The 16,426-nt window shown below is 45.1% G+C and overlaps 1 protein-coding gene across 22 annotated transcripts in view; it reads left to right on the top strand.

Annotated features, from left to right (window-relative positions):
• Positions 1-16,426, top strand: part of BCAS1 (brain enriched myelin associated protein 1) — a 197,315-nt gene that overhangs the window by 115,366 nt on the left and 65,523 nt on the right. The gene's annotated exons all lie outside the window — the stretch shown is intronic.

The raw sequence follows: 16,426 nt of genomic DNA, 5'->3' as shown, positions 1-16,426 counted from the left end.
GTGACGGCAGCCTATGGCAGATGTTCAGCTGAAGGGGCCGTTCTGTGGAGAGATGACTAGTCCTAAAGGCTTGCAGTCTAGGGAACACATTCACCAGGCTGGAGCTTTACAGTACAATTATTTGAACCAAAAATTGTGTTGAAAGTAAAATTAAAGATGTCACAGATGGAATCTAGGTCAATGTAGCAAAGCTGAATTTGTCATTTGCCATTCTTAATGGTTAGCAGCACAGTATTTTGCCTGTGGTGTTCCATAGGACTGCAGGTGACATCTGCTACATTATTTGTACTCAGAGAGTTATCACTGTGTTATAAGTGTTGTTACATAGGACTGCAGGTAACAGCAACTATATTATCGGTATTCAGAGTTATCGCTGTGTTATCACTGGGCTGCAGGTAACATTACATTATCTGTATTCAGAAAGTTTTCACTGTTATCTCTGGTGTTACATGGGACTGCAAGTAACATACTATATTTTCTATACTATAAGGAGTTATTACTGGGTTATCTGTGGTGTGCATGTAACATCTACTACATGATCTGTACTCAGGGAGTTATGACTACGGTATGTTATCTGTAGTGTTACATAGGACTGCAGGTAACATCTACCACATTATTTGTATTACTCAGTTATCACTGTGTTATATGTGGTGTTACATAGGACTGGTAATATCGACTACATTATCTGGTATCTGCAGGTAACAGCTTCTATATTATCTGTATTCAGAGTTATCACTGTGTTATCATTGGGTTGCAGGTAACATTACATTATCTGTATTCAGAGAGTTATCACTGTTATCAGTGGTGTTACATGGGACTGCAGCTAATATCTACTGCATTATCTGTACTCAGCGTGTTGTCACTGTGTTACCTGTAATGTTACATAGGGCAGCAGCTTACATCTACTACATTATCTATACTCTGGGAGTTATCACTGTGTTATCTGTGATGTTACATGGGAGTGCAGGTTACATCTACTACATTACCTGTGCTCGGAGTTATCACTGTGTTATCTATGATGTTACATAGGACTTCAGGTTACATCTACTACATTATCTGTACTCAGAGAGTTATCACTGTGTTATCTGTGATGTTACATAGGACTGCAGGTAACATATACTACATTATCTGTACTCAGGGAGTTATCACTGTGTTTTCTGTGATGTTACATAGGACTCTAGGTGACATCTGTTACATAATCTTTACTCACGGAGTTATCACTGTGTTATCTGTTGTGTTACATGGGACTGCAGGTAAAATGTACTGATCTAGTACAGCTTCTGTACTCAGTTATCACTGTGTTATCTGTTGTGTTACATTGGACTCCAAGTAACAGCTACTACATTATCTGTACATAATAAAATGATCCATGTATTATCTGTGGTGTTACACAGGACTGCAGGTGACATCTACCACATTATCTGTACTCAGGGAATCATCACATTGTCGTGTGTGGCGTTACATAGGACTGTGGGTAACCATTACAATATCTGCATTATCGAATATCAGAAACCATATAGCACTAGGGGTTTGAGACAGTGAAAGTTGAGCTGAATGTGTCTTTTTGTTATTATAGAGAGGGAAATTCTGTTATTATTTTGTGTTATGGAAAGTTCTGGGCTGTGAATTAGTCAGGAATTCTCTGCCACCGCTCTCACCAGATCAGCCTTATGACACCCACACACTGTTTCATAAACCGGTTTTAATTCAGAGTATTCTGGCATTATCTGAGCGGTCCCATCTACCCCCACTACCTCTGACTACTTTCTCATCACTTTTATCAAATTTACCAAAAAGGTGTAAAATGGCCAAAAATTGCACTTTTTTTGCCCATTTGAGGATTGTGACAAAATTTGTTTCCTTTCTTATGCCACAAAACCAATAAATTCCCCTGACTATGTGTACATTTAACCTGGTTTATTAGAGAATTAATTACCAAGCACATGAAATGTCCTTCCCCAGGCGGTGCTGGTGCGCCTCTCTTATCAGCAGCGCACTGTCACTGCACATACAATGTGCTCTTTGATTGTGACTCTTGTGTCCGGGTGCCCAGAGTTTCCATTGTATCTTTCTTAATACTTTGTATAACAGACATAACAGACAAGAATAGGGTTACAATAAAGTTTATCATTCTAGATTTAACCCCATAGGGCAGTGGGACCAGCCATTTATCAAGCACCCAAATACCAAATATACTGGGAAAGTAAATGATACGTATGGAAACACAGAATAAATAAAAGGGTACAAGGTCATGCTACTGGGGCAGCCTTTATTAACAGGTCCTAAAACTTGATGCTAATTGGTGCATTGTAAAACCTATAACTTATGGCATATCCTTTATTAAGGGTCAAATTAAAAAGTTAAGGCGGTTATCTAGGACTTTCTCATTGGGGACCTATCCTTAGGATAGGTCATCAATGTCTGATTGGTGAGGATGCGACACCCGCGCTGGTCAGCTGTTTCCGGTGTCAACAGCCGCCGGATATGCCCAGTTAAGGAGCTGCACAGAGCAGCTCCATCAAATCTATAGTGGCCGCAACCAGGTACTGCGCATCACCCCTATTTAAACCAATAGGGGGCGGAACTGCAATATCCGGCTGCACCACTATTTTATCTACGGAGCTGTGCAGCTCCATAACTGATCAGTGCTGACCGACACCGGGAGCAGCTGAGCAGCGGGGAAGCCGGGTGTAGCACCCTAACCAATCAGACATTGATGACCTATCCTAAGGATATTAAAGTACCGGACAACCGCTTTAACATATTGCATTATGTGCTGGGAAGACTTTATTATATTCATATTTATAGGGCTAGCCACATCTGCATTGATTATTATATTGATTATTACAGACAATGGTCTGGTACACCTCCTATATATTTGCAATTGCATAGCATATCGCGTTGATGTTGAAAAGTAACACAAGTTACATATGTCATCTAGCTATGTTTCACCACTCCTGCATCATCAGGGGCTTGTCACATCATTCTGCTCCAGCAATGAGGTTTCTCCAGATCTTGCAGTCTGATAGTGTTATATAGAAAGAATCCAGCTCATCCATCACGTTGATGTTGAAAAGTAACACAAGTTACATATGTCATCTAGCTATGTTTCACACTCCTGCATCAGCAGAGGCTTGTCACATCATTCTGCTCCAGCAATGATGTTTCTTCAGATCTTGCAGTCTGATAGAGTTATATAGAAAGAATCCAGCTCATCCTCAAAATGGCACTTTAACACTACGGAGCAAAGAAACGTCTGATAGTGTACAAGGTACATTACATTGAAAAAGTATTAAGTCCCATCCGCATTACAACCTACAAGAGCTTTTATGACCTCCCATTCTAAATCGAAAGACAATAATGTGGAGCTGTTCCCCCTTTGCAGCTATAAGAGCTTCCAGACACTCAGACACTAATTCTGGAGGAGAGGGCAGACTCTCAATCTCATTCTAGTTCATCTCAAAGGTGTATGATGGAGTTAAGGTCAGGACTCCGTGTAGACCAGTCATGGTCTTCTTTCACCAAACCACCAAAAAAAGAAAACGTTGTTTGTGCACTGGGGAACAGTCGTCGGAAACAAAAAAGGACCCTCTCCAATTTATTTCCACAAAGATGGAAACTACAATCGTCCAAAGTATCTTGTATGTTGACGAATTAAAGGGGTTGTCCACTACTAAGACAACCTCTTCTTAACCCCCTTAGTGACAGAGCCAATTTGGTACTTAATGACCGAGTCAATTTTAACAATTCTGACCACTGTCACTTTATGAGGTTATAACTCTGGAACGCTTCAACGGATCCCGCTGATTCAGAGAACGTTTTTTCATGACATATTGTACTTCATGTTAGTGGTAACATTTCTTCGATATTTCTTGTGATTATTTATGAAAAAAAATGGAAATATGGCAAAAAATTTAAAAATTTTGCAATTTTCAAACTTTGGATTTTTATGCCCTTAAATCAGAGAGATATGTCACAAAAAATAGTTAATAAAAAACATTTCCCACATGTCTACTTTACATCAGCACAATTTTGTAAACAAAATTTTTTTGTTACGGAGTTATAAGGGTTAAAAGTTGGCCAGCAATTTCTCATTTTTACAACACCATTTTTTTTAGGGACCACATCACATTTGAAGTCATTTTGAGGGGTCTATATGATAGAAAATAACCAAGTGTGACACCATTCTAAAAACTGCACCCCTCAAGGTACTCAAAACCACATTCAAGAGGTTTATTAACCCTTTACGTGCTTCACAGGAACTGAAACAATGTGGAAGGAAAAACTGAACATTTAACTTTTTTTTGCAAACATTTTACTTCAGAACCATTTTTTTTATTTTCACAAGTGTAAAAACAGAAATTTAACCATAACTTTTGTTGTGCAATTTCTCCTGAATATGCCGATACCCCATATGTGGGGGTAAACCACTGTTTGGGCTCACCGCAGAGCTTGGAAGAGAAGTAGCGCCGTTTGACTTTTTCAATGCAGAATTGGCTGGAATTGAAATCGGATGCCATGTCACGTTTAGAGAGCCCCTGATGTGCCTAAACAGTGGAAACGCTCCACAAGTGACACCATTTTGGAAACTAAACCCCTTAAGGAACTTATCTAGATGTGTGGTGAGCACTTTGAACCCCCAAGTGCTTCACAGAAGTTTATAACGTAGAGCCGTGAAAATAAAAAATCGCATTTGTTTACACAAAAATGATCTTTTTGCCTCCAAATTTTTATTTTGACAAGGGTAACAGGAGAAATTGCACAACAACTTTTGAGGTCTAATTTCTCCTGAGTATGTCGATACCCCATATGTGGGGATAAACCACTGTTTGGGCGCACCGCAGTGCTTGGAAGAGAAGGAGTGCCGTTTTACTTTTTCAATGTAGAATTGTCTGGAATTGAGATCGGATGCCATGTCGCGTTTGGAGAGCCCCTGATGTGCCTAAACAGTAGAAACCCCCCACAAGTGACCCCATTTTAGAAACTAGACCCCATAAGGAACTTATCTAGATGTGTGCTGAGCACTTTAAACCCCCAAGTGTTTCACAGAAATTTATAAAGTAGACCCGTGAAAATAAAAAATCCTTTTTTTTTCCTCAAAAATGATTTTTTAGCCTGCAATTTTTTATTTTCTCAAGGGTTAAAGGAGACATTGGACCCCAAAATCTGTTGACTAGTTTGTCCTGAGTATGCTGATATCCCATATGTGGGGGGGGCACTGTTTGGGCATCCATCGGGGCTCGGAAGGGAAGGAGCGCCGCTTGGAATGCAGACATTGATGGGATGGTCTGCGGGCGTCATGTTGCATTTGCAAAGCTCCTGATGTACCTAAACAGTAGAAACCCCCCACAAGTGACCCCATTTTTGAAACTAGACCCCCCAAGGAACTTATCTAGATGTGTGGTGAGAACTTTGAATGCCCAAGTGCTTCACAGAAGTTTATAATGCAGAGTCGTGAAAATAAAAAAAAATGTTTTTCCACAAAAAAGATTTTTTAACCCCTAGTTTTTATTTTCACAAGGATAACAAGAGAAATTGGACCCCAAAAGTTGTTGGCCAATTTGTCCTGAGTATGCTGGTACCCCATGTGTGGGGGGGACCACTGTTTGGGTGCAAGGCAGAGCTCGGAAGGGAAGGAGCGCCGTTTTGGAATGCAGACTTTGATAGAATGGTCTGTGGGCGTTATGTTGCGTTTGCAGAGCCCCTGATGCACCTAAACAGTAGTAACCCCCCACAAGTGACCCCATTTTGGAAACTAGATTCCCCAAGGAACTTATCTAGATGTGTGGTGAGAACTTTGAATGCCCAAGTGCTTCACAGAAGTTTATAATGCAGAGTCATGAAAATAAAAAATAAAAATTTTCCACAAAAAAGATTTGTTAGCCCCCAAGTTTTTATTTTCACAAGGGTAACAGGAGAAATTGGACCCCAAAAGTTGTTGTCCAATTTATCCCAAGTATGCTGATGCCCCATATGTGGGGGTAAACCACTGTTTGGGCACACGGCAGAGCTCAGAAGGGAGGGAGCACCATTTGACTTTTTGAGTGCAAAATTGTCGTGTTTGGAGACCCCCTGATGTACCTAAACAGTGGAAACCCCCCAATTCTAACTCCAGCCCTAACCCCAACACACCCCTAACCCTAATCCCAACCCGATCCAATCCATAATCCTAATCACAACCCTAACGATAATCACAACCCTAACCCCAAAACAACCCTAATCTCAACCCTAACCATAACCCTAATCAAAACCCTAAATCCAACACACCCCTAATCCTAATCTCAACCCTAACTGTTGTGAATTCTGTTATAGAACTCCCTCCTGTGGTCATGAATTGTACTTCGGCGAGTTCTGTCCATGGACTCCCTCTGGTGGCTGTGAGTGGAGCTGCTGCTTCTGAGGTTCCTTCCACAGGTGACATAGGTTATTCTTTGGCTGGCTGCTCTATTTAACTCCACTCAGATCGTTACTCCATGCCAGCTGTCAATGTTCTTGTACTGGTTCAGTTCGCTCTTGGATCTTTCTGGTGACCTGTCTACTCCAGCAGAAGCTAAGTCCCTGCTAGTTAATTATTTGTTCATTGTTTCCTTGTCCAGCTGGCTATCATGATTTTTCCTTGCTAGCTGGAAGCTCTGGGATGCAGAGTGGCACCTCCGCACCGTGAGTCGGTGCGGAGGTCTTTTTGCACACTCTGCGTGGTCTTTTTGTAGTTTTTTGTGCTGACCGCAAAGATACCTTTCCTATCCTCAGTCTGTTTAGTAAGTCTGGCCTCCCTTTGCTGAAACCTGTTTCATTTCTGTGTTTGTGACTTTCATCTTAACTCACAGTCAATATATGTGGGGGGCTGCCTTTTCCTTTGGGGAATTTCTCTGAGGCAAGGTAGGCTTTATTTTCTATCTTTAGGGCTAGTTAGCTGTTAGGCTGTGAAGAGGCATCTAGGTCGTGTTAGGTACGCTCCACAGCTATTTCTAGTTGTGTGATAGGATTAGGGGTTGCGGTCAGCAGAGCTCCCACTTCCCAGAGCTTGTCCTGTGTGAGTTTAACCATCAGGTCGTTCCGGGTGCTCCTAACCACCAGGTCCATAACAGTACAGCTGGCCCAAAGTATTAATGCATCTCAATAGAGGGATAAGAGAAGTTCTGAGACCATTTTTTTTTCTCTGCAGTGTTTTTTGTCTTTCTTTTCCCCTTAACCTCTGGGTGGTTCAGGACACAGGTGTAGATATGGACATACAAGGTCTGTCCTCTTGTGTGGATCATCTCACTGCAAGGGTACAAAACATTCAAGATTTTGTGGTTCAGAATCCGATGTTAGAGCCTAGAATTCCAATTCCTGGTTTGTTTTCTGGAGATAGATCTAAGTTCCTGAATTTCAAAAATAATTGTAAACTGTTTCTAGCTTTGAAACCCCGCTCCTCTGGTGACCCCGTTCAACAAGTAAAAATCATTATTTCTTGTTGCGGGGTGACCTTCAAGACTGGGCATTTTCCCTTGCGCCAGGAGATCCTGCATTGCGTGATGTAGATGCGTTTTTTCTGGGGCTTGGATTGCTTTATGATGAACCAAATTCAGTGGATCAGGCAGAGAAAATCTTGCTGGCTTTGTGTCAGTGTCAGGATGATGCGGATGTGTACTGTCAGAAGTTTAGAAAATGGTCTGTGCTTACTCAGTGGAATGAGTGTGCCCTGGCGGCAATTTTCAGAAAGGGTCTTTCTGAAGCCCTTAAGGATGTCATGGTGGGATTTCCCACGCCTGCTGGTCTGAATGAGTCTATGTCCTTGGCCATTCAGATCGATCGGCGCTTGCGTGAGCGCAAAGCTGTGCACCATTTGGCGGTATTCTCTGGGCATAGGCCTGAGCCTATGCAATGTGATAGGACTTTGACCAGAGCTGAACGGCAAGAACACAGACGTCGGAATGGGCTGTGTTTTTACTGTGGTGATTCCACTCATGCTATCTCCGATTGTCCTAAGCGCACTAAGCGGTTCGCTAGGTCTGCCACCATTGGTACGGTACAGTCTAAATTTCTTTTGTCCGTTATTCTGATTTGCTCTCTGTCATCCTATTCTGTTATGGCATTTGTGGATTCAGGCGCTGCCCTGAATTTGATGGACTTGGAGTTTGCCAGGCGCTGTGGTTTTTTCTTGGAGCTCTTGCAGTATCCTATTCCATTGAGAGGAATTGATGCTACGCCTTTGGCCAAGAATAAGCCTCAGTACTGGACTCAATTGACCATGTGCATGGCTCCTGCACATCAGGAGGATATTCGCTTTTTGGTGTTGCATAATCTGCATGATGTGGTCGTTTTGGGGTTGCCATGGCTACAGGTCCATAATCCAGTATTGTATTGGAAATCTATGTCTGTGTCCGGCTGGGGTTGTCAGGGGGTACATGGTGATGTTCCATTGCTGTCAATTTCCCCTTCCACTCCTTCTGAAGTCCCTGAGTTTTTGTCAGATTACCGGGATGTATTTGAAGAGCCCAAATCCAGTGCCTTACCTCCTCATAGGGATTGCGATTGTGCTATTGATTTGATTCCTGGTAGTAAGTTTCCTAAGGGCCGACTGTTTAATTTATCTGTGCCAGAGCACGCCGCTATGCGGAGTTATATAAAGGAATCCTTGGAGAAAGGTCATATTCACCCGTCGTCATCACCGTTGGGAGCAGGGTTCTTTTTTGTGGCCAAGAAGGATGGCTCTTTGAGACCTTGTATTGATTACTGCCTTCTTAATAAGATCACAGTCAAATTTCAGTACCCTTTGCCGCTGCTGTCTGATTTGTTTGCTCGGATTAAGGGGGCTAGTTGGTTCACCAAGATAGATCTTCGTGGGGCGTATAATCTTGTGCGAATTAAACAGGGCGATGAATGGAAAACAGCATTTAATACGCCCGAGGGCCATTTTGAGTACCTGGTTATGCCATTCGGGCTTTCTAATGCTCCATCTGTGTTTCAGTCCTTTATGCATGACATCTTCCGAGAGTACCTGCATGGATTCATGATTGTATATTTGGATGATATTTTGGTCTTTTCGGATGATTGAGAGTCTCATGTGAAGCAGGTCAAAATGGTGTTCCAGGTCCTTCGTGCGAATTCCTTGTTTGTGAAGGGGTCGAAATGTCTCTTTGGGGTTCAGAAGGTTTCATTTTTGGGTTTCATTTTTTCCCCTTCTACTATCGAGATGGACCCTGTTAAAGTTCAGGCCATTTTTGATTGGACTCAGCCGACATCTGTGAAGAGCCTGCAGAAGTTCCTGGGCTTTGCTAATTTTTACCGTCGCTTCATCGCTAATTTTTCTAGTGTTGCTAAACCGTTGACTGATTTGACCAAGAAAGGTGCTGATGTGGTCAATTGGTCCTCTGCGGCTGTAGAGGCTTTTCAGGAGTTGAAGCGTCGTTTTTCTTTTGCCCCTGTGTTGTGCCAGCTAGATGTTTCGCTCCCGTTTCAGGTCGAGGTTGATGCTTCTGAGATTGGAGCAGGGGCTGTTTTGTCGCAAAGAAGTTCTGATGGCTCGGTGATGAAACCATGTGCCTTCTTTTCTAGAAAATTCTCGCCTGCTGAGCGCAATTATGATGTTGGCAATCGAGAGTTGTTGGCCATGAAGTGGGCATTCGAGGAGTGGCGACATTGGCTTGAAGGAGCCAAGCATCGCGTGGTGGTCTTGATGGATCACAAGAATTTGACTTATCTCGAGTCTGCCAAACGGTTGAATCCTAGACAGGCTCGATGGTCGCTGTTTTTCTCCCGTTTTGATTTTGTGGTTTCGTACCTTCCGGGCTCTAAGAATGTGAAGGCTGATGCCCTGTCAAGGAGTTTTGTGCCTGACTCTCCGGGTGTTCCTGAGCCGGCGGGTATTCTCAAAGAGGGGGTAATTTTGTCTGCCATCTCCCCTGATTTGCGGCGCGTGCTGCAGAAGTTTCAGGCTGATAGACCTGACCGTTATCCAGCGGAGAAACTGTTTGTCCCTGATAGATGGACTAGTAGAGTTATCTCTGAGGTTCATTGTTCGGTGTTGGCGGGTCATCCTGGAATCTTTGGTACCAGAGATTTGGTGGCTAGATCCTTTTGGTGGCCTTCTTTGTCACACGATGTGCGTTCTTTTGTGCAGTCCTGTGGGACTTGTGCTCGGGCTAAGCCCTGCTGTTCTCGTGCCAGTGGGTTGCTTTTGCCCTTGCCGGTCCTGAAGAGGCCCTGGACGCATATTTCCATGGATTTTATTTCAGATCTCCCTGTCTCTCAAAGGATGTCGGTCATTTGGGTGGTTTGTGATCGCTTCTCTAAGATGGTCCATTTTGGTACCCTTATCTAAATTGCCTTCCTCCTCTGATTTGGTGCCATTGATTTTCCAGCATGTGGTTCGTTTGCATGGCATTCCAGAGAACATCGTCTCGGACAGAAGTTCCCAGTTTGTTTGGAGGTTTTGGCGGTATTTTGTGCTAAGATGGGCATTGATTTGTCTTTTTCTTCGGCTTTTCATCCTCAGACAAATGGCCAAACCGAACGAACTAATCAGACTTTGGAAACATATCTGAGATGCTTTGTTTCTGCTGATCAGGATGATTGGGTGTCCTTCTTGCCTTTGGCTGAGTTCGCCCTTAATAATCGGGCCAGCTCGGCTACTTTGGTTTCGCCTTTTTTCTGTAATTCTGGTTTCCACCCTCATTTCTCTTCAGGGCAGGTTGAGCCTTCGGACTGTCCTGGTGTGGATATGGTGGTGGACAGGTTGCAGCAGATTTGGACTCATGTGGTGGACAATTTGACATTGTCCCAGGAGAAGGCTCAACGTTTCGCTAACTGCCGGCGCTGTGTTGGTCCCCGACTTCGTGTTGGGGATTTGGTCTGGCTGTCGTCTCGTCATGTTCCTATGAAGGTTTCCTCTCCTAAGTTTAAGCCTCGTTTCATTGGTCCGTATAAGATTTCTGAAGTTCTCAATCCTGTGTCATTTCGTTTGGCCCTTCCAGCTTCTTTTGCCATCCATAATGTGTTCCATAGGTCGTTATTGCGGAGATACGTGGCGCCTATGGTTCCCTCCGTTGATCCTCCTGCCCCGGTGTTGGTCGAGGGGGAGTTGGAGTATGTGGTGGAGAAGATTTTGGATTCTCGTATTTCGAGACGGAAACTCCAGTACCTGGTCAAGTGGAAGGGTTATGGTCAGGAAGATAATTCCTGGGTTTTTGCCTCTGATGTTCATGCTGCCGATCTAGTTCGTGCCTTTCATATGGCTCGTCCTGATCGGCCTGGGGGCTCTGGTGAGGGTTCGGTGACCCCTCCTCAAGGGGGGGAACTGTTGTGAATTCTGTTATCGAACTCCCTCCTGTGGTCATGAATGGTACTTCGGCGAGTTCTGTCCATGGACTCCCTCTGGTGGCTGTGAGTGGAGCTGCTGATTCTGAGATTCCTTCCACAGGTGACATAGGTTATTCTTTGGCTGGCTGCTCTATTTAACTCCTGCTAGTTAATTATTTGTTCATTGTTTCCTTGTCCAGCTGGCTATCATGATTTTTCCTTGCTAGCTGGAAACTCTGGGACGCTGAGTGGCACCTCCGCACCGTGAGTCGGTGCGGAGGTCTTTTTGCACACTCTGCGTGGTCTTTTTGTAGTTTTTTGTGCTGACCGCAAAGATACCTTTCCTATCCTCAGTCTGTTTAGTAAGTCTGGCCTCCCTTTGCTGAAACCTGTTTCATTTCTGTGTTTGTGACTTTCATCTTAACTCACAGTCAATATATGTGGGGGGGGCTGCCTTTTCCTTTGGGGAATTTCTCTGAGGCAAGGTAGGCTTTATTTTCTATCTTTAGGGCTAGTTAGCTCTTAGGCTGTGAAGAGGCATCTAGGTCGTGTTAGGTACGCTCCACGGCTATTTCTAGTTGTGTGATAGGATTAGGGGTTGCGGTCAGCAGAGCTCCCACTTCCCAGAGCTTGTCCTGTGTGAGTTTAACCATCAGGTCGTTCCGGGTGCTCCTAACCACCAGGTCCATAACACCTAACCTCAAACCTAACCCTAATCCCAATACACCCCTAGCCCTAATCCCAACCCTAACCTTAACCCTAAACCCAAACCTAACCCTAATCCCAAGCGTAACCCTAATGCCAACCCTAACCCTAATACCAACCCTAATCCAAACCCTAACCCCAACTCTAACCCTAACTTTAGCCGCAACCCTAGCCCTAACTTTAGCCCCAACCCTAACCCTAGCTCTAACCCTAACTTTAGCCCTACCCTAGCCCTAACCCTAAATTTAGCCCCAACCCTAACTTTAGCCCCAACCCTAACTTTAGCCCCAACCCTAACCCTAGCCCAACCCTAGCCCTAACTTTAGCCCCAACCCTAACCCTAAGGCTACTTTCACACTTGCGTCGTGTGGCATCTGTCGCAATCCGTCGTTTTGGACAAAAAACGGATCCTGCAAATGTGCCCGCAAAATGCATTTTTTGCCCATAGACTTGTATTGCTGACGGATTGCGACGTGTCCATCGTGCACTGGATCCGTTGTGTTTTGGCGGACCGTCGTCACAAAAAGTTCAATGCAACTTTTTTTGTACGTCTCGTCCGCAATTTCCGACCGTGCATGCATGGCCGTTACTCCGCGCCCTCCTCCCCAGGACATAGACTGGGCAGCAGATGCGTTGAAAAACTGCATCCGCTGCCCACGTTGTGCACAATTTTCACAGCGTGCGCCGGTATTTGAAAGAAGCCTATCCCTAACCCTAACTTTAGCCCCAACCCTAACCCTAAATTTAGCCCCAACCCTAACCCTAAATTTAGCCCCAACCCTAACCCTAACCCTAATTTTAGCCCCAACTCCTCCAGCTGCCGGCCGGCAGATCATGGCGGGCGCACTGCGCATGCGCCCGCCATTTTCTTACTGGATGAAGAAGCCGGCGGGCAGGAGGGGACGCAGGAGGACCCAGGGACACCGTGAAGTATAGCAGGGTCCCCGAATCCCCCTATTTCTCTGTCCTCTGATGTGCGATCACATCAGAGGACAGAGAATGACAGATCGTTTTTCTTTTTGCTGCCCCCGGTAAACAGTTAATTACCGTCGATTGCAAAACAGGCGTCAGTAAAAACTGACCCTAATCATGTTCTTTTCCAGGTGCCGGCCGGCGGGTGCATTTTTTGGCTGGAACAAGATGGCGGCGCCCATCGGGAGCCACGAGGAGCACCGGGGGAGACAGGTTCATATTGGGGGGCTATCGGGGACCCCATTTCTCTGTCCTCCGATGTGCGATCACATCGGAGGATAGAAAAATTAAACGGGAAATCGCGGTTTGTTTGTTTTTTTTGCGACCGCCTGTAAACAGTTAATTACCCCGAATCATGCTCTCTGGGGTCTTGGCTACCCCTGGCAACCGAGACCCCAGAGAAAATCCGACTCTGGGGGGCGCTGTTCATTTTTTCCACAGTGCCGTTAATTAACGTTGCTAAGTACCCTTAACTGCCGCCGTTAAAAGGCATATCGGCGGTCGTTAAGGGGTTAAACTAAATATTCGGCCCGATAACAAAATAAATCCTATACTCACCTCCTGTGCTGGCTCTGTTCCAGCAGTGTCGGTGTAAGGTTCTAGCAGTGACGAGTAGAAGGCGGAACAAGAGTTAATGGGTTTTTTATGAAAAGGTAATATAACAGTTGATACTCCACGCAGGGAGAAAGATATTAGGGTATATAGATGAACAAAGAGTATACAACTAAATAAGAACAATACAGTTTCAAATAACGGGTTAACTTATCAGCCTGTGGTTCCCCGATGGAGGAGGCTGGAAAATTTCACAATGGAGCCGTAGATGATGGGAAAAGTCTCTGTACTGATTCCGCAAAAAGGTGGAGAATTGTCTCTTTATGGAGTGTTGAAGTATATGCAGAGTTTCCGGAGATAGAGCGTTTCTCTCTTTTGAATTGGAGAGTCTCTTTGATGTCACCCATTGTCTCAGTGGAGTAAGTTCACTATCTTCTTGCTGTAACCGAACCCACTCATCCCGGGAGCTGCCCAAGATACCTTCTCGAGACAAAACCTGCACTTGATCCTTCGTCGCCACCACCATCTTGGTGGAATCTAAGAACCTCATCTTCCAACTTTTCGTCCCTATTTCGCCCAGGTTTAGCATGCTTCATCCTGGTTAGGGCATCAGCATGAGTGTTCTCCGCTCCTCTTTTGTAAGTGATATTATACCAGAACTTTGCCATTCAGGCCACCCATCGTTGCTCCAGAGCTCCCAGCTTCGCATTCTCCAGATGAGCCAATGGATTGTTGTCGGTAAACACTAGCACTTGAGATCCAGACAAATATTCTACGAACCTCTCCGTCATAGCCCACACCAACGCCAGCAACTCTAACTTGAAGGAACTATTGTCCTGATTACGTTCGAAATCATGAAGGGACCGACTTGCATAAGCGATCACCTTCTCTCTTCCGTCCTGTATCTGCGACAACACAGCCCCGAGTCCATGCAAGCTCCCGTCAGTGTGGAGAATAAACGGCTGAGAAAAGTCCACATAAGCCAACACAGGAGCTTCTGTCAATGCCTTCTTCAGGATTTGAAAGGCTTTTTCCTGATGTTCCTTCCAACGAATAGTCCAGTTCTTTGCACCCGAGGGCAGTCCCTTCAGCAGTTCCAGCGCAGTGGTTTGACTATGCGGCAAAATTCATCACAAAACACTAGTAAAACCGGTCAGTCCTAGGAATGCTCTGACTTCTTTCACCGTCTCAGGAGTAGGCCAATCCTGTATCACAGCAATTTTCTCTCGAGATGGCCTCACCCCTTCAGCAGAGACAACATGTCTAAGTACTCAATTTGGATGCGGAATAAATGGCATTTTTGAGGCTTTACTTTTAGCCCGTGTCTTTGAAGGCAACTTAACACCTGTTCCAGTCTCTGTAAATGATCCTCGAACGAAGCAGCGTAGACTATGATGTTGTCTAAATAAATGAGCGTTGCTTCAAAGTTCAAATCTCCTAAACATCTCTCCATAAGACGCTTAAAAGTTCCAGTAGCATTAGCTAAGCAGAAATGGCATTTGGTTGAATTCAGATAGGCCCATGGGTACTTGCCAATAGCCGCTCATGAGGTCCAGAAGAATTTGGCCTTTCCTAGTGCAGACAAGGATTCTTCAATCTGTGGTAATAGATATGAATCTCTCACGCTGCAGGCATTGAGTTTACGATAATCCACACAAAAATGCAAGGTTGCACAACCTTAGGTGGTATTATTTCTTTTGGCATGCCCATTATCTGGGCAATTTTACTTTTTGGAGAAACGGTGATATCCTGATCTTCTAAATTGACGCAGCACACAGGAACTGTTCCATCACGCATTGTGCTAACGTGCGCGCCACCAAGAGTCCCAAGGGAAGTTGCTCTGAGAAAGATGGCTCAATTTGAATCTCTACTCCTTCTAGCGGGGTGCGAGCTCGGATGGGCAAAGTAAGTACCGTCTGCCTAGGAGGCAGTATGAGTCCAGCAGAGGCGGGTATGATCACCTGAAAGACTCTTGCTTGCGCTACATGGATTAACTGTTGGAATACTCTCCTCTGGGTTGTATGTGGGCTCCACTGCTTTGAAGTGGGTTCGTTGATAAGTAGACTCTAAAATTCCTTCAATATATTCATTCCCAGAGTGACTGTGTGTCTGCTACTCACTTCTCCTAGGGTTAGCACCACACCATTCTGCCCCAGATCCTTTCCACAGATCGAGATCTGCATCCACACCACCCCTGCGACCGGGATGGCAGCTGGTTGGCAGCCATCAACTTTATCACTGGGCCCCACTCGGGCCACCCTGCTTCAGAAAAATGTCGCCGGAAATAGGCCTTGGGCATCATAGTTGCCTGTGAGCCGATGTCCACCAGGCAATGCACTGCTCGACCATCAAATTCAGCCCAAATTAGAGGGCATGTTCAAACTAGATTTGTGGGACTTCAACTACTCTTCCTTGTCGATTCTGGCTGTGGGTGGCATCCCCCAGGCTCGGAGCCTTTCAATTTAATGAATGATGTGGTTGGATCCTATCCCGTCGTGGACACTCCCATGCCATATGTCCAGTCTCGCCACAGTTGAAGCAGGTGAGAGGGCTTTGTCAGCAGAGCAGTCTAGAATCATGGCGGGAATCCGGTCCTTGCCTGCCTCCTGAAGGATTTGAGGCAGCCTCAGACTTCTTTTTAACATCTCTCCTTTTATGTTCAGCAGCTCTTTCTTCAATTCTTCTACCCATTGGGGTACAGTGATTGCATTCACGGACACCTCCCCGCTCTGGACCTTCCCTACCGGAACTGTCACCCCCTGCTCCTGTTCACGCATGCGCGCTTCACTTCATACCTCAGGAAAAGTTATGCTAGGGTTAACCCGTACGCGCTCCTGCAGGGTCTGTCTTGTCAGCGTGTCCTGCAAGCCCTTCACTAAAAGGTCTCGCAGCATTATGTCCGTAGAGCCTATGC

Source organism: Ranitomeya imitator, chromosome 2 (assembly GCF_032444005.1).
Source record: "Ranitomeya imitator isolate aRanImi1 chromosome 2, aRanImi1.pri, whole genome shotgun sequence".
Classification (NCBI taxonomy): domain Eukaryota; kingdom Metazoa; phylum Chordata; class Amphibia; order Anura; family Dendrobatidae; genus Ranitomeya; species Ranitomeya imitator.
The sequence above is the reverse complement of the archived record's forward strand: the minus strand, read 5'-3'. Positions and strand labels throughout refer to the sequence as shown.